The following is a 14091-nucleotide window of genomic DNA, read 5'->3' as shown; positions in this document are numbered from 1 at the left end:
CGCTGTTTGACTCAGGCGACCCTAACCTATCTGTCGGCGGGGCTGGGTTGATATGCCGGGTTCTGGTGACAGGCTCCCTCTAAGCGTGACGTAAAAGTAGAGTACTCAAAGCCAGGAAACTTTTTCGATAACTAGCTCAGCCTCACACCACAGTTCCCATATGGTCTAGCGGTTAGGATTCCTGGTTTTCACCCAGGCAGCCCGGGTTCGACTCCCGGTATGGGAATGAGCTTTTTTCTAAACTTGCACCAATCCTGAAACCGCATTGCGGCGTTAAAGCACTTGGGTCGGAGATGCTGTCGGCGGGCGGCCACAAACGCCCAAGACCGCTTTTAGCTCTTCCTTCCTTCGGCACAACACCCCAGTTTGGCTTCATAGATCAAAACGTTCCCAAAGTTCCCATCTCTCCCTTCTAACTCCAAGGTGTCCAGGGAAGGGACTCAAAGACCTCCTGTATCCCCTCTGTCAGCTTGGCTCCCCTTACCGTTTCATCGTTAACGTTTGGGTCCGCAGTGGCGACGGACTGTGGCTTTCGGGGCAAGAGGGATAGAAAAAGCTTGCGACAATTTTGCCCCGTGTCAGGATTGAACTCACGACCTTCAGATTACGAGACTGACACGCTACCTACTGCGCTAACGAGGCGACCGGAGGTGAACCTGTCAGCAGAACCCAGGGCATTGAATCCACCACCGCTGAAAGATAGGTTATGGTCACCTGAATCAAACAGTGCATCCCCCTTGTGACTGGGTGCCTCCCTTGCCGAGATATGGCTGTTTTTGTCAAGATGGAAATGAGCTCTTTGGAGGAATGAGCTCCCTGGTCGCTCCAGGGAGCTCTTTTGCGTATCGACAAAAACAGCCATATCTGGGCAACGGAGGCACCTCTTCAGCAGGGAAAAACGCTGTTTGATTCAGGCGACCTTAACCTATCTGTCGGCGGGGCTGGGTTGATATGCCGGGATCTGGTGACAGGCTCGCTCTGAGCGTGACGTAAAAGTAGAGTACTCAAAGCCAGAAAACTTTTTCGATTACTAGCTCAGCCCCACCCCATGGTTCCCATATGGTCTAGCGGTTAGGATTCCTGGTTCTCACCCAGGCGGCCCGGGTTCGACTCCCGGTATGGGAATGAGCCTTTTTCTAGACTTACACCAATCCAGAAACCGCGTTGCAGCGTTAAAGTCTTTGGGTCGGACCTGCTGTCGGCGGGCGGCCGCAAACGCCAAAGACCGCTTTTAGCCCTTACTTCCTTCGGCACAAGACCCCAGTATGGCTTCATAGCTCAAAACGTTCTCATCTCTCCCTTCCAACTCCAAGGTGTCCAGGGAAGGGACTCAAAGACCCCCTGTATCCCCTCTGTCAGCTTGGCTCCCCTTAGTGTTTCATCGGTAACGTTTGGGTCCGCAGTGGCGAAGGACTGTGGTTATCGGGGCAAGAGGGAGAGAAAAATCTTGTGACAAAAGTGCCGCGTGTGAGGATCGAACTCACGACCTTCAGATTATGAGACTGACGCGCTACCTACTGCGCTAACGAGGCAACCGGAAGCGAGCCTGTCAGCAGAACCCAGAGCATCGACTCGGCGCCGCTGAAAGATAGGTTAGGGTCAACTGAGGGTCACCTGAATCAAACGGCGTTTCCCCGTTGTGACTGGGTGCCTCTCTTGCCGAGATATGGCTGTTTTTCTCAATATGGAAATGAGCTCTTTGGCGGAATGAGGGCGTTGCCGCTCAACACTTTGGAGCAACAGCACCGCCCTGGTCGCTCCAGGGAGCTCTTTTGCGTATAAGACAAAAACAGCCATATCTGGGCAACGGAGGCACCCCTTCAGCAGGAGAAAACGCTGTTTGACTCAGGCAACCCTAACCTATCTGTCGGCGGGGCTGGGTTGATATGCCGGGTTCTGGTGACAGGCTCCCTCTAAGCGTGACGTAAAAGTAGAGTACTCAAAGCCAGGAAACTTTTTCGATAACTAGCTCAGCCTCACACCACAGTTCCCATATGGTCTAGCGGTTAGGATTCCTGGTTTTCACCCAGGCGGCCTGGGTTCGACTCCCGGTATGGGAATGAGCTTTTTTTCTAAACTTGCACCAATCCTGAAACCGCATTGCGGCGTTAAAGCACTTGGGTCGGAGATGCTGTCGGCGGGCGGCCACAAACGCCCAAGACCGCTTTTAGCTCTTCCTTCCTTCGGCACAACACCCCAGTTTGGCTTCATAGATCAAAACGTTCCCAAAGTTCCCATCTCTCCCTTCTAACTCCAAGGTGTCCAGGGAAGGGACTCAAAGACCTCCTGTATCCCCTCTGTCAGCTTGGCTCCCCTTACCGTTTCATCGTTAACGTTTGGGTCCGCAGTGGCGACGGACTGTGGCTTTCGGGGCAAGAGGGATAGAAAAAGCTTGCGACAATTTTGCCCCGTGTCAGGATTGAACTCACGACCTTCAGATTACGAGACTGACACGCTACCTACTACGCTAACGAGGCGACCGGAGGTGGACCTGTCAGCAGAACCCAGGGCATTGACTCCACCACCGCTGAAAGATAGGTTATGGTCACCTGAATCAAACAGTGCATCCCCCTTGTGACTGGGTGCCTCCCTTGCCGAGATATGGCTGTTTTTGTCAAGATGGAAATGAGCTCTTTGGAGGAATGAGCTCCCTGGTCGCTCCAGGGAGCTCTTTTGCGTATCGACAAAAACAGCCATATCTGGGCAACGGAGGCACCTCTTCAGCAGGGAAAAACGCTGTTTGATTCAGGCGACCTTAACCTATCTGTCGGCGGGGCTGGGTTGATATGCCGGGATCTGGTGACAGGCTCGTTCTGAGCGTGACGTAAAAGTAGAGTACTCAAAGCCAGAAAACTTTTTCGATTACTAGCTCAGCCCCACACCATGGTTCCCATATGGTCTAGCGGTTAGGATTCCTGGTTCTCACCCAGGCGGCCCGGGTTCGACTCCCGGTATGGGAATGAGCCTTTTTCTAGACTTACACCAATCCAGAAACCGCGTTGCAGCGTTAAAGTCTTTGGGTCGGACCTGCTGTCGGCGGGCGGCCGCAAACGCCAAAGACCGCTTTTAGCCCTTCCTTCCTTCGGCACAAGACCCCAGTATGGCTTCATAGCTCAAAACGTTCTCATCTTTCCCTTCCAACTCCAAGGTGTCCAGGGAAGGGACTCAAAGACCCCCTGTATCCCCTCTGTCAGCTTGGCTCCCCTTAGTGTTTCATCGGTAACGTTTGGGTCCGCAGTGGCGAAGGACTGTGGTTATCGGGGCAAGAGGGAGAGAAAAATCTCGTGACAAAAGTGCCCCGTGTGAGGATCGAACTCACGACCTTCAGATTATGAGACTGACGCGCTACCTACTGCGCTAACGAGGCAACCGGAAGCGAGTCTGTCAGCAGAACCCAGAGCATCGACTCGGCGCCGCTGAAAGATAGGTTAGGGTCAACTGAGGGTCACCTGAATCAAACGGCGTTTCCCCGTTGTGACTGGGTGCCTCTCTTGCCGAGATATGGCTGTTTTTCTCAATATGGAAATGAGCTCTTTGGCGGAATGAGGGCGTTGCCGCTCAACACTTTGGAGCAACAGCACCGCCCTGGTCGCTCCAGGGAGCTCTTTTGCGTATAAGACAAAAACAGCCATATCTGGGCAACGGAGGCACCCCTTCAGCAGGAGAAAACGCTGTTTGACTCAGGCGACCCTAACCAATCTGTCGGCGGGGCTGGGTTGATATGCCGGGTTATGGTGACAGGCTCCCTCTAAGCGTGACGTAAAAGTAGAGTACTCAAAGCCAGGAAACTTTTTCGATAACTAGCTCAGCCTCACACCACAGTTCCCATATGGTCTAGCGGTTAGGATTCCTGGTTTTCACCCAGGCGGCCTGGGTTCGACTCCCGGTATGGGAATGAGCTTTTTTCTAAACTTGCACCAATCCTGAAACCGCATTGCGGCGTTAAAGCACTTGGGTCGGAGATGCTGTCGGCGGGCGGCCACAAACGCCCAAGACCGCTTTTAGCTCTTCCTTCCTTCGGCACAACACCCCAGTTTGGCTTCATAGATCAAAACGTTCCCAAAGTTCCCATCTCTCCCTTCTAACTCCAAGGTGTCCAGGGAAGGGACTCAAAGACCTCCTGTATCCCCTCTGTCAGCTTGGCTCCCCTTACCGTTTCATCGTTAACGTTTGGGTCCGCAGTGGCGACGGACTGTGGCTTTCGGGGCAAGAGGGATAGAAAAAGCTTGCGACAATTTTGCCCCGTGTCAGGATTGAACTCACGACCTTCAGATTACGAGACTGACACGCTACCTACTGCGCTAACGAGGCGACCGGAGGTGAACCTGTCAGCAGAACCCAGGGCATTGACTCCACCACCGCTGAAAGATAGGTTATGGTCACCTGAATCAAACAGTGCATCCCCCTTGTGACTGGGTGCCTCCCTTGCCGAGATATGGCTGTTTTTGTCAAGATGGAAATGAGCTCTTTGGAGGAATGAGCTCCCTGGTCGCTCCAGGGAGCTCTTTTGCGTATCGACAAAAACAGCCATATCTGGGCAACGGAGGCACCTCTTCAGCAGGGAAAAACGCTGTTTGATTCAGGCGACCTTAACCTATCTGTCGGCGGGGCTGGGTTGATATGCCGGGATCTGGTGACAGGCTCGCTCTGAGCGTGACGTAAAAGTAGAGTACTCAAAGCCAGAAAACTTTTTCGATTACTAGCTCAGCCCCACCCCATGGTTCCCATATGGTCTAGCGGTTAGGATTCCTGGTTCTCACCCAGGCGGCCCGGGTTCGACTCCCGGTATGGGAATGAGCCTTTTTCTAGACTTACACCAATCCAGAAACCGCGTTGCAGCGTTAAAGTCTTTGGGTCGGACCTGCTGTCGGCGGGCGGCCGCAAACGCCAAAGACCGCTTTTAGCCCTTCCTTCCTTCGGCACAAGACCCCAGTATGGCTTCATAGCTCAAAACGTTCTCATCTCTCCCTTCCAACTCCAAGGTGTCCAGGGAAGGGACTCAAAGACCCCCTGTATCCCCTCTGTCAGCTTGGCTCCCCTTAGTGTTTCATCGGTAACGTTTGGGTCCGCAGTGGCGAAGGACTGTGGTTATCGGGGCAAGAGGGTGAGAAAAATCTCGTGACAAAAGTGCCCCGTGTGAGGATCGAACTCACGACCTTCAGATTATGAGACTGACGCGCTACCTACTGCGCTAACGAGGCAACCGGAAGCGAGTCTGTCAGCAGAACCCAGAGCATCGACTCGGCGCCGCTGAAAGATAGGTTAGGGTCAACTGAGGGTCACCTGAATCAAACGGCGTTTCCCCGTTGTGACTGGGTGCCTCTCTTGCCGAGATATGGCTGTTTTTCTCAATATGGAAATGAGCTCTTTGGCGGAATGAGGGCGTTGCCGCTCAACACTTTGGAGCAACAGCACCGCCCTGGTCGCTCCAGGGAGCTCTTTTGCGTATAAGACAAAAACAGCCATATCTGGGCAACGGAGGCACCCCTTCAGCAGGAGAAAACGCTGTTTGACTCAGGCGACCCTAACCTATCTGTCGGCGGGGCTGGGTTGATATGCCGGGTTATGGTGACAGGCTCCCTCTAAGCGTGACGTAAAAGTAGAGTACTCAAAGCCAGGAAACTTTTTCGATAACTAGCTCAGCCTCACACCACAGTTCCCATATGGTCTAGTGGTTAGGATTCCTGGTTTTCACCCAGGCGGCCTGGGTTCGACTCCCGGTATGGGAATGAGCTTTTTTCTAAACTTGCACCAATCCTGAAACCGCATTGCGGCGTTAAAGCACTTGGGTCGGAGATGCTGTCGGCGGGCGGCCACAAACGCCCAAGACCGCTTTTAGCTCTTCCTTCCTTCGGCACAACACCCCAGTTTGGCTTCATAGATCAAAACGTTCCCAAAGTTCCCATCTCTCCCTTCTAACTCCAAGGTGTCCAGGGAAGGGACTCAAAGACCTCCTGTATCCCCTCTGTCAGCTTGGCTCCCCTTACCGTTTCATCGTTAACGTTTGGGTCCGCAGTGGCGACGGACTGTGGCTTTCGGGGCAAGAGGGATAGAAAAAGCTTGCGACAATTTTGCCCCGTGTGAGGATTGAACTCACGACCTTCAGATTACGAGACTGACACGCTACCTACTGCGCTAACGAGGCGACCGGAGGTGAACCTGTCAGCAGAACCCAGGGCATTGACTCCACCACCGCTGAAAGATAGGTTATGGTCACCTGAATCAAACAGTGCATCCCCCTTGTGACTGGGTGCCTCCCTTGCCGAGATATGGCTGTTTTTGTCAAGATGGAAATGAGCTCTTTGGAGGAATGAGCTCCCTGGTCGCTCCAGGGAGCTCTTTTGCGTATCGACAAAAACAGCCATATCTGGGCAACGGAGGCACCTCTTCAGCAGGGATAAACGCTGTTTGATTCAGGCGACCTTAACCTATCTGTCGGCGGGGCTGGGTTGATATGCCGGGATCTGGTGACAGGCTCGCTCTGAGCGTGACGTAAAAGTAGAGTACTCAAAGCCAGAAAACTTTTTCGATTACTAGCTCAGCCCCACCCCATGGTTCCCATATGGTCTAGCGGTTAGGATTCCTGGTTCTCACCCAGGCGGCCCGGGTTCGACTCCCGGTATGGGAATGAGCCTTTTTCTAGACTTACACCAATCCAGAAACCGCGTTGCAGCGTTAAAGTCTTTGGGTCGGACCTGCTGTCGGCGGGCGGCCGCAAACGCCAAAGACCGCTTTTAGCCCTTCCTTCCTTCGGCACAAGACCCCAGTATGGCTTCATAGCTCAAAACGTTCTCATCTCTCCCTTCCAACTCCAAGGTGTCCAGGGAAGGGACTCAAAGACCCCCTGTATCCCCTCTGTCAGCTTGGCTCCCCTTAGTGTTTCATCGGTAACGTTTGGGTCCGCAGTGGCGAAGGACTGTGGTTATCGGGGCAAGAGGGAGAGAAAAATCTTGTGACAAAAGTGCCGCGTGTGAGGATCGAACTCACGACCTTCAGATTATGAGACTGACGCGCTACCTACTGCGCTAACGAGGCAACCGGAAGCGAGCCTGTCAGCAGAACCCAGAGCATCGACTCGGCGCCGCTGAAAGATAGGTTAGGGTCAACTGAGGGTCACCTGAATCAAACGGCGTTTCCCCGTTGTGACTGGGTGCCTCTCTTGCCGAGATATGGCTGTTTTTCTCAATATGGAAATGAGCTCTTTGGCGGAATGAGGGCGTTGCCGCTCAACACTTTGGAGCAACAGCACCGCCCTGGTCGCTCCAGGGAGCTCTTTTGCGTATAAGACAAAAACAGCCATATCTGGGCAACGGAGGCACCCCTTCAGCAGGAGAAAACGCTGTTTGACTCAGGCAACCCTAACCTATCTGTCGGCGGGGCTGGGTTGATATGCCGGGTTCTGGTGACAGGCTCCCTCTAAGCGTGACGTAAAAGTAGAGTACTCAAAGCCAGGAAACTTTTTCGATAACTAGCTCAGCCTCACACCACAGTTCCCATATGGTCTAGCGGTTAGGATTCCTGGTTTTCACCCAGGCGGCCTGGGTTCGACTCCCGGTATGGGAATGAGCTTTTTTTCTAAACTTGCACCAATCCTGAAACCGCATTGCGGCGTTAAAGCACTTGGGTCGGAGATGCTGTCGGCGGGCGGCCACAAACGCCCAAGACCGCTTTTAGCTCTTCCTTCCTTCGGCACAACACCCCAGTTTGGCTTCATAGATCAAAACGTTCCCAAAGTTCCCATCTCTCCCTTCTAACTCCAAGGTGTCCAGGGAAGGGACTCAAAGACCTCCTGTATCCCCTCTGTCAGCTTGGCTCCCCTTACCGTTTCATCGTTAACGTTTGGGTCCGCAGTGGCGACGGACTGTGGCTTTCGGGGCAAGAGGGATAGAAAAAGCTTGCGACAATTTTGCCCCGTGTCAGGATTGAACTCACGACCTTCAGATTACGAGACTGACACGCTACCTACTGCGCTAACGAGGCGACCGGAGGTGGACCTGTCAGCAGAACCCAGGGCATTGACTCCACCACCGCTGAAAGATAGGTTATGGTCACCTGAATCAAACAGTGCATCCCCCTTGTGACTGGGTGCCTCCCTTGCCGAGATATGGCTGTTTTTGTCAAGATGGAAATGAGCTCTTTGGAGGAATGAGCTCCCTGGTCGCTCCAGGGAGCTCTTTTGCGTATCGACAAAAACAGCCATATCTGGGCAACGGAGGCACCTCTTCAGCAGGGAAAAACGCTGTTTGATTCAGGCGACCTTAACCTATCTGTCGGCGGGGCTGGGTTGATATGCCGGGATCTGGTGACAGGCTCGCTCTGAGCGTGACGTAAAAGTAGAGTACTCAAAGCCAGAAAACTTTTTTGATTACTAGCTCAGCCCCACCCCATGGTTCCCATATGGTCTAGCGGTTAGGATTCCTGGTTCTCACCCAGGCGGCCCGGGTTCGACTCCCGGTATGGGAATGAGCCTTTTTCTAGACTTACACCAATCCAGAAACCGCGTTGCAGCGTTAATGTCTTTGGGTCGGACCTGCTGTCGGCGGGCGGCCGCAAACGCCAAAGACCGCTTTTAGCCCTTCCTTCCTTCGGCACAAGACCCCAGTATGGCTTCATAGCTCAAAACGTTCTCATCTCTCCCTTCCAACTCCAAGGTGTCCAGGGAAGGGACTCAAAGACCCCCTGTATCCCCTCTGTCAGCTTGGCTCCCCTTAGTGTTTCATCGGTAACGTTTGGGTCCGCAGTGGCGAAGGACTGTGGTTATCGGGGCAAGAGGGAGAGAAAAATCTCGTGACAAAAGTGCCGCGTGTGAGGATCGAACTCACGACCTTCAGATTATGAGACTGACGCGCTACCTACTGCGCTAACGAGGCAACCGGAAGCGAGACTGTCAGCAGAACCCAGAGCATCGACTCGGCGCCGCTGAAAGATAGGTTAGGGTCAACTGAGGGTCACCTGAATCAAACGGCGTTTCCCCGTTGTGACTGGGTGCCTCTCTTGCCGAGATATGGCTGTTTTTCTCAATATGGAAATGAGCTCTTTGGCGGAATGAGGGCGTTGCCGCTCAACACTTTGGAGCAACGGCACCGCATTGGTCGCTCCAGGGAGCTCTTTTGCGTATAAGACAAAAACAGCCATATCTGGGCAACGGAGGCACCCCTTCAGCAGGAGAAAACGCTGTTTGACTCAGGCGACCCTAACCTATCTGTCGGCGGGGCTGGGTTGATATGCCGGGTTCTGGTGACAGGCTCCCTCTAAGCGTGACGTAAAAGTAGAGTACTCAAAGCCAGGAAACTTTTTCGATAACTAGCTCAGCCTCACACCACAGTTCCCATATGGTCTAGCGGTTAGGATTCCTGGTTTTCACCCAGGCGGCCCGGGTTCGACTCCCGGTATGGGAATGAGCTTTTTTCTAAACTTGCACCAATCCTGAAACCGCATTGCGGCGTTAAAGCATTTGGGGCGGAGATGCTGTCGGCGGGCGGCCACAAACGCCCAAGACCGCTTTTAGCTCTTCCTTCCTTCGGCACAACACCCCAGTTTGGCTTCATAGATCAAAACGTTCCCAAAGTTCCCATCTCTCCCTTCTAACTCCAAGGTGTCCAGGGAAGGGACTCAAAGACCTCCTGTATCCCCTCTGTCAGCTTGGCTCCCCTTACCGTTTCATCGTTAACGTTTGGGTCCGCAGTGGCGACGGACTGTGGCTTTCGGGGCAAGAGGGATAGAAAAAGCTTGCGACAATTTTGCCCCGTGTCAGGATTGAACTCACGACCTTCAGATTACGAGACTGACACGCTACCTACTGCGCTAACGAGGCGACCGGAGGTGGACCTGTCAGCAGAACCCAGGGCATTGACTCCACCACCGCTGAAAGATAGGTTATGGTCACCTGAATCAAACAGTGCATCCCCCTTGTGACTGGGTGCCTCCCTTGCCGAGATATGGCTGTTTTTGTCAAGATGGAAATGAGCTCTTTGGAGGAATGAGCTCCCTGGTCGCTCCAGGGAGCTCTTTTGCGTATCGACAAAAACAGCCATATCTGGGCAACGGAGGCACCTCTTCAGCAGGGAAAAACGCTGTTTGATTCGGGCGACCTTAACCTATCTGTCGGCGGGGCTGGGTTGATATGCCGGGATCTGGTGACAGGCTCGCTCTGAGCGTGACGTAAAAGTAGAGTACTCAAAGCCAGAAAACTTTTTTGATTACTAGCTCAGCCCCACCCCATGGTTCCCATATGGTCTAGCGGTTAGGATTCCTGGTTCTCACCCAGGCGGCCCGGGTTCGACTCCCGGTATGGGAATGAGCCTTTTTCTAGACTTACACCAATCCAGAAACCGCGTTGCAGCGTTAAAGTCTTTGGGTCGGACCTGCTGTCGGCGGGCGGCCGCAAACGCCAAAGACCGCTTTTAGCCCTTCCTTCCTTCGGCACAAGACCCCAGTATGGCTTCATAGCTCAAAACGTTCTCATCTCTCCCTTCCAACTCCAAGGTGTCCAGGGAAGGGACTCAAAGACCCCCTGTATCCCCTCTGTCAGCTTGGCTCCCCTTAGTGTTTCATCGGTAACGTTTGGGTCCGCAGTGGCGAAGGACTGTGGTTATCGGGGCAAGAGGGAGAGAAAAATCTCGTGACAAAAGTGCCGCGTGTGAGGATCGAACTCACGACCTTCAGATTATGAGACTGACGCGCTACCTACTGCGCTAACGAGGCAACCGGAAGCGAGACTGTCAGCAGAACCCAGAGCATCGACTCGGCGCCGCTGAAAGATAGGTTAGGGTCAACTGAGGGTCACCTGAATCAAACGGCGTTTCCCCGTTGTGACTGGGTGCCTCTCTTGCCGAGATATGGCTGTTTTTCTCAATATGGAAATGAGCTCTTTGGCGGAATGAGGGCGTTGCCGCTCAACACTTTGGAGCAATGGCACCGCCCTGGTCGCTCCAGGGAGCTCTTTTGCGTATAAGACAAAAACAGCCATATCTGGGCAACGGAGGCACCCCTTCAGCAGGAGAAAACGCTGTTTGACTCAGGCGACCCTAACCTATCTGTCGGCGGGGCTGGGTTGATATGCCGGGTTCTGGTGACAGGCTCCCTCTAAGCGTGACGTAAAAGTAGAGTACTCAAAGCCAGGAAACTTTTTCGATAACTAGCTCAGCCTCACACCACAGTTCCCATATGGTCTAGCGGTTAGGATTCCTGGTTTTCACCCAGGCGGCCCGGGTTCGACTCCCGGTATGGGAATGAGCTTTTTTCTAAACTTGCACCAATCCTGAAACCGCATTGCGGCGTTAAAGCATTTGGGTCGGAGATGCTGTCGGCGGGCGGCCACAAACGCCCAAGACCGCTTTTAGCTCTTCCTTCCTTCGGCACAACACCCCAGTTTGGCTTCATAGATCAAAACGTTCCCAAAGTTCCCATCTCTCCCTTCTAACTCCAAGGTGTCCAGGGAAGGGACTCAAAGACCTCCTGTATCCCCTCTGTCAGCTTGGCTCCCCTTACCGTTTCATCGTTAACGTTTGGGTCCGCAGTGGCGACGGACTGTGGCTTTCGGGGCAAGAGGGATAGAAAAAGCTTGCGACAATTTTGCCCCGTGTCAGGATTGAACTCACGACCTTCAGATTACGAGACTGACACGCTACCTACTGCGCTAACGAGGCGACCGGAGGTGAACCTGTCAGCAGAACCCAGGGCATTGACTCCACCACCGCTGAAAGATAGGTTATGGTCACCTGAATCAAACAGTGCATCCCCCTTGTGACTGGGTGCCTCCCTTGCCGAGATATGGCTGTTTTTGTCAAGATGGAAATGAGCTCTTTGGAGGAATGAGCTCCCTGGTCGCTCCAGGGAGCTCTTTTGCGTATCGACAAAAACAGCCATATCTGGGCAACGGAGGCACCTCTTCAGCAGGGAAAAACGCTGTTTGATTCAGGCGACCTTAACCTATCTGTCGGCGGGGCTGGGTTGATATGCCGGGATCTGGTGACAGGCTCGCTCTGAGCGTGACGTAAAAGTAGAGTACTCAAAGCCAGAAAACTTTTTCGATTACTAGCTCAGCCCCACCCCATGGTTCCCATATGGTCTAGCGGTTAGGATTCCTGGTTCTCACCCAGGCGGCCCGGGTTCGACTCCCGGTATGGGAATGAGCCTTTTTCTAGACTTACACCAATCCAGAAACCGCGTTGCAGCGTTAAAGTCTTTGGGTCGGACCTGCTGTCGGCGGGCGGCCGCAAACGCCAAAGACCGCTTTTAGCCCTTCCTTCCTTCGGCACAAGACCCCAGTATGGCTTCATAGCTCAAAACGTTCTCATCTCTCCCTTCCAACTCCAAGGTGTCCAGGGAAGGGACTCAAAGACCCCCTGTATCCCCTCTGTCAGCTTGGCTCCCCTTAGTGTTTCATCGGTAACGTTTGGGTCCGCAGTGGCGAAGGACTGTGGTTATCGGGGCAAGAGGGAGAGAAAAATCTCGTGACAAAAGTGCCGCGTGTGAGGATCGAACTCACGACCTTCAGATTATGAGACTGACGCGCTACCTACTGCGCTAACGAGGCAACCGGAAGCGAGCCTGTCAGCAGAACCCAGAGCATCGACTCGGCGCCGCTGAAAGATAGGTTAGGGTCAACTGAGGGTCACCTGAATCAAACGGCGTTTCCCCGTTGTGACTGGGTGCCTCTCTTGCCGAGATATGGCTGTTTTTCTCAATATGGAAATGAGCTCTTTGGCGGAATGAGGGCGTTGCCGCTCAACACTTTGGAGCAACAGCACCGCCCTGGTCGCTCCAGGGAGCTCTTTTGCGTATAAGACAAAAACAGCCATATCTGGGCAACGGAGGCACCCCTTCAGCAGGAGAAAACGCTGTTTGACTCAGGCGACCCTAACCTATCTGTCGGCGGGGCTGGGTTGATATGCCGGGTTCTGGTGACAGGCTCCCTCTAAGCGTGACGTAAAAGTAGAGTACTCAAAGCCAGGAAACTTTTTCGATAACTAGCTCAGCCTCACACCACAGTTCCCATATGGTCTAGCGGTTAGGATTCCTGGTTTTCACCCAGGCGGCCCGGGTTCGACTCCCGGTATGGGAATGAGCTTTTTTCTAAACTTGCACCAATCCTGAAACCGCATTGCGGCGTTAAAGCATTTGGGTCGGAGATGCTGTCGGCGGGCGGCCACAAACGCCCAAGACCGCTTTTAGCTCTTCCTTCCTTCGGCACAACACCCCAGTTTGGCTTCATAGATCAAAACGTTCCCAAAGTTCCCATCTCTCCCTTCTAACTCCAAGGTGTCCAGGGAAGGGACTCAAAGACCTCCTGTATCCCCTCTGTCAGCTTGGCTCCCCTTACCGTTTCATCGTTAACGTTTGGGTCCGCAGTGGCGACGGACTGTGGCTTTCGGGGCAAGAGGGATAGAAAAAGCTTGTGACAATTTTGCCCCATGTCAGGATTGAACTCACGACCTTTAGATTACGAGACTGACACGCTACCTACTGCGCTAACGAGGCGACCGGAGGTGAACCTGTCAGCAGAACCCAGGGCATTGACTCCACCCCCGCTGAAAGATAGTTTATGGTCACCTGAATCAAACAGTGCATCCCCCTTGTGACTGGGTGCCTCCCTTGCCGAGATATGGCTGTTTTTGTCAAGATGGAAATGAGCTCTTTGGAGGAATGAGCTCCCTGGTCGCTCCAGGGAGCTCTTTTGCGTATCGACAAAAACAGCCATATCTGGGCAACGGAGGCACCTCTTCAGCAGGGAAAAACGCTGTTTGATTCAGGCGACCTTAACCTATCTGTCGGCGGGGCTGGGTTGATATGCCGGGATCTGGTGACAGGCTCGCTCTGAGCGTGACGTAAAAGTAGAGTACTCAAAGCCAGAAAACTTTTTTGATTACTAGCTCAGCCCCACACCATGGTTCCCATATGGTCTAGCGGTTAGGATTCCTGGTTCTCACCCGGGCGGCCCGGGTTCGACTCCCGGTATGGGAATGAGCCCTTTTCTAGACTTACACCAATCCAGAAACCGCGTTGCAGCGTTAAAGTCTTTGGGTCGGACCTGCTGTCGGCGGGCGGCCGCAAACGCCAAAGACCGCTTTTAGCCCTTCCTTCCTTCGG

At 53.6% G+C, this 14091-nt stretch overlaps 31 non-coding genes across 31 annotated transcripts; 16 read left to right on the top strand and 15 right to left on the bottom strand.

Moving 5' to 3' along the window:
- Window positions 1-154: 154 nt before the first annotated feature.
- TRNAE-UUC (transfer RNA glutamic acid (anticodon UUC)) lies at window positions 155-226 on the top strand. The gene has a single exon. It is a non-coding gene; the product is annotated as a tRNA-Glu (tRNA).
- A 343-nt stretch (window positions 227-569) lies between these two features.
- On the bottom strand, window positions 570-642 carry TRNAT-CGU (transfer RNA threonine (anticodon CGU)). The gene has a single exon. It is a non-coding gene; the product is annotated as a tRNA-Thr (tRNA).
- Window positions 643-1053: 411 nt separating this feature from the next.
- TRNAE-CUC (transfer RNA glutamic acid (anticodon CUC)) lies at window positions 1054-1125 on the top strand. The gene has a single exon. It is a non-coding gene; the product is annotated as a tRNA-Glu (tRNA).
- A 334-nt stretch (window positions 1126-1459) lies between these two features.
- On the bottom strand, window positions 1460-1532 carry TRNAM-CAU (transfer RNA methionine (anticodon CAU)). Its single transcript has one exon. It is a non-coding gene; the product is annotated as a tRNA-Met (tRNA).
- A 456-nt stretch (window positions 1533-1988) lies between these two features.
- On the top strand, window positions 1989-2060 carry TRNAE-UUC (transfer RNA glutamic acid (anticodon UUC)). Its single transcript has one exon. It is a non-coding gene; the product is annotated as a tRNA-Glu (tRNA).
- Window positions 2061-2404: 344 nt separating this feature from the next.
- On the bottom strand, window positions 2405-2477 carry TRNAT-CGU (transfer RNA threonine (anticodon CGU)). The gene has a single exon. It is a non-coding gene; the product is annotated as a tRNA-Thr (tRNA).
- Window positions 2478-2888: 411 nt separating this feature from the next.
- On the top strand, window positions 2889-2960 carry TRNAE-CUC (transfer RNA glutamic acid (anticodon CUC)). The gene has a single exon. It is a non-coding gene; the product is annotated as a tRNA-Glu (tRNA).
- Window positions 2961-3294: 334 nt separating this feature from the next.
- TRNAM-CAU (transfer RNA methionine (anticodon CAU)) lies at window positions 3295-3367 on the bottom strand. The gene has a single exon. It is a non-coding gene; the product is annotated as a tRNA-Met (tRNA).
- A 456-nt stretch (window positions 3368-3823) lies between these two features.
- On the top strand, window positions 3824-3895 carry TRNAE-UUC (transfer RNA glutamic acid (anticodon UUC)). Its single transcript has one exon. It is a non-coding gene; the product is annotated as a tRNA-Glu (tRNA).
- A 343-nt stretch (window positions 3896-4238) lies between these two features.
- On the bottom strand, window positions 4239-4311 carry TRNAT-CGU (transfer RNA threonine (anticodon CGU)). Its single transcript has one exon. It is a non-coding gene; the product is annotated as a tRNA-Thr (tRNA).
- A 411-nt stretch (window positions 4312-4722) lies between these two features.
- On the top strand, window positions 4723-4794 carry TRNAE-CUC (transfer RNA glutamic acid (anticodon CUC)). Its single transcript has one exon. It is a non-coding gene; the product is annotated as a tRNA-Glu (tRNA).
- A 334-nt stretch (window positions 4795-5128) lies between these two features.
- TRNAM-CAU (transfer RNA methionine (anticodon CAU)) lies at window positions 5129-5201 on the bottom strand. Its single transcript has one exon. It is a non-coding gene; the product is annotated as a tRNA-Met (tRNA).
- Window positions 5202-5657: 456 nt separating this feature from the next.
- Window positions 5658-5729, top strand: TRNAE-UUC (transfer RNA glutamic acid (anticodon UUC)). The gene has a single exon. It is a non-coding gene; the product is annotated as a tRNA-Glu (tRNA).
- Window positions 5730-6072: 343 nt separating this feature from the next.
- On the bottom strand, window positions 6073-6145 carry TRNAT-CGU (transfer RNA threonine (anticodon CGU)). The gene has a single exon. It is a non-coding gene; the product is annotated as a tRNA-Thr (tRNA).
- Window positions 6146-6556: 411 nt separating this feature from the next.
- On the top strand, window positions 6557-6628 carry TRNAE-CUC (transfer RNA glutamic acid (anticodon CUC)). The gene has a single exon. It is a non-coding gene; the product is annotated as a tRNA-Glu (tRNA).
- A 334-nt stretch (window positions 6629-6962) lies between these two features.
- Window positions 6963-7035, bottom strand: TRNAM-CAU (transfer RNA methionine (anticodon CAU)). The gene has a single exon. It is a non-coding gene; the product is annotated as a tRNA-Met (tRNA).
- Window positions 7036-7491: 456 nt separating this feature from the next.
- Window positions 7492-7563, top strand: TRNAE-UUC (transfer RNA glutamic acid (anticodon UUC)). The gene has a single exon. It is a non-coding gene; the product is annotated as a tRNA-Glu (tRNA).
- A 344-nt stretch (window positions 7564-7907) lies between these two features.
- TRNAT-CGU (transfer RNA threonine (anticodon CGU)) lies at window positions 7908-7980 on the bottom strand. The gene has a single exon. It is a non-coding gene; the product is annotated as a tRNA-Thr (tRNA).
- Window positions 7981-8391: 411 nt separating this feature from the next.
- Window positions 8392-8463, top strand: TRNAE-CUC (transfer RNA glutamic acid (anticodon CUC)). The gene has a single exon. It is a non-coding gene; the product is annotated as a tRNA-Glu (tRNA).
- A 334-nt stretch (window positions 8464-8797) lies between these two features.
- TRNAM-CAU (transfer RNA methionine (anticodon CAU)) lies at window positions 8798-8870 on the bottom strand. The gene has a single exon. It is a non-coding gene; the product is annotated as a tRNA-Met (tRNA).
- A 456-nt stretch (window positions 8871-9326) lies between these two features.
- On the top strand, window positions 9327-9398 carry TRNAE-UUC (transfer RNA glutamic acid (anticodon UUC)). The gene has a single exon. It is a non-coding gene; the product is annotated as a tRNA-Glu (tRNA).
- A 343-nt stretch (window positions 9399-9741) lies between these two features.
- Window positions 9742-9814, bottom strand: TRNAT-CGU (transfer RNA threonine (anticodon CGU)). The gene has a single exon. It is a non-coding gene; the product is annotated as a tRNA-Thr (tRNA).
- A 411-nt stretch (window positions 9815-10225) lies between these two features.
- Window positions 10226-10297, top strand: TRNAE-CUC (transfer RNA glutamic acid (anticodon CUC)). The gene has a single exon. It is a non-coding gene; the product is annotated as a tRNA-Glu (tRNA).
- A 334-nt stretch (window positions 10298-10631) lies between these two features.
- On the bottom strand, window positions 10632-10704 carry TRNAM-CAU (transfer RNA methionine (anticodon CAU)). Its single transcript has one exon. It is a non-coding gene; the product is annotated as a tRNA-Met (tRNA).
- Window positions 10705-11160: 456 nt separating this feature from the next.
- On the top strand, window positions 11161-11232 carry TRNAE-UUC (transfer RNA glutamic acid (anticodon UUC)). The gene has a single exon. It is a non-coding gene; the product is annotated as a tRNA-Glu (tRNA).
- Window positions 11233-11575: 343 nt separating this feature from the next.
- TRNAT-CGU (transfer RNA threonine (anticodon CGU)) lies at window positions 11576-11648 on the bottom strand. The gene has a single exon. It is a non-coding gene; the product is annotated as a tRNA-Thr (tRNA).
- A 411-nt stretch (window positions 11649-12059) lies between these two features.
- On the top strand, window positions 12060-12131 carry TRNAE-CUC (transfer RNA glutamic acid (anticodon CUC)). The gene has a single exon. It is a non-coding gene; the product is annotated as a tRNA-Glu (tRNA).
- Window positions 12132-12465: 334 nt separating this feature from the next.
- Window positions 12466-12538, bottom strand: TRNAM-CAU (transfer RNA methionine (anticodon CAU)). Its single transcript has one exon. It is a non-coding gene; the product is annotated as a tRNA-Met (tRNA).
- Window positions 12539-12994: 456 nt separating this feature from the next.
- On the top strand, window positions 12995-13066 carry TRNAE-UUC (transfer RNA glutamic acid (anticodon UUC)). The gene has a single exon. It is a non-coding gene; the product is annotated as a tRNA-Glu (tRNA).
- Window positions 13067-13409: 343 nt separating this feature from the next.
- TRNAT-CGU (transfer RNA threonine (anticodon CGU)) lies at window positions 13410-13482 on the bottom strand. The gene has a single exon. It is a non-coding gene; the product is annotated as a tRNA-Thr (tRNA).
- A 411-nt stretch (window positions 13483-13893) lies between these two features.
- TRNAE-CUC (transfer RNA glutamic acid (anticodon CUC)) lies at window positions 13894-13965 on the top strand. Its single transcript has one exon. It is a non-coding gene; the product is annotated as a tRNA-Glu (tRNA).
- The last annotated feature ends 126 nt before the right edge of the window (window positions 13966-14091 follow it).

This window comes from Leptodactylus fuscus, chromosome 5 (genome assembly GCF_031893055.1).
Source record: "Leptodactylus fuscus isolate aLepFus1 chromosome 5, aLepFus1.hap2, whole genome shotgun sequence".
Lineage (NCBI taxonomy): Eukaryota > Metazoa > Chordata > Amphibia > Anura > Leptodactylidae > Leptodactylus > Leptodactylus fuscus.
The sequence above is the reverse complement of the archived record's forward strand: the minus strand, read 5'-3'. Positions and strand labels throughout refer to the sequence as shown.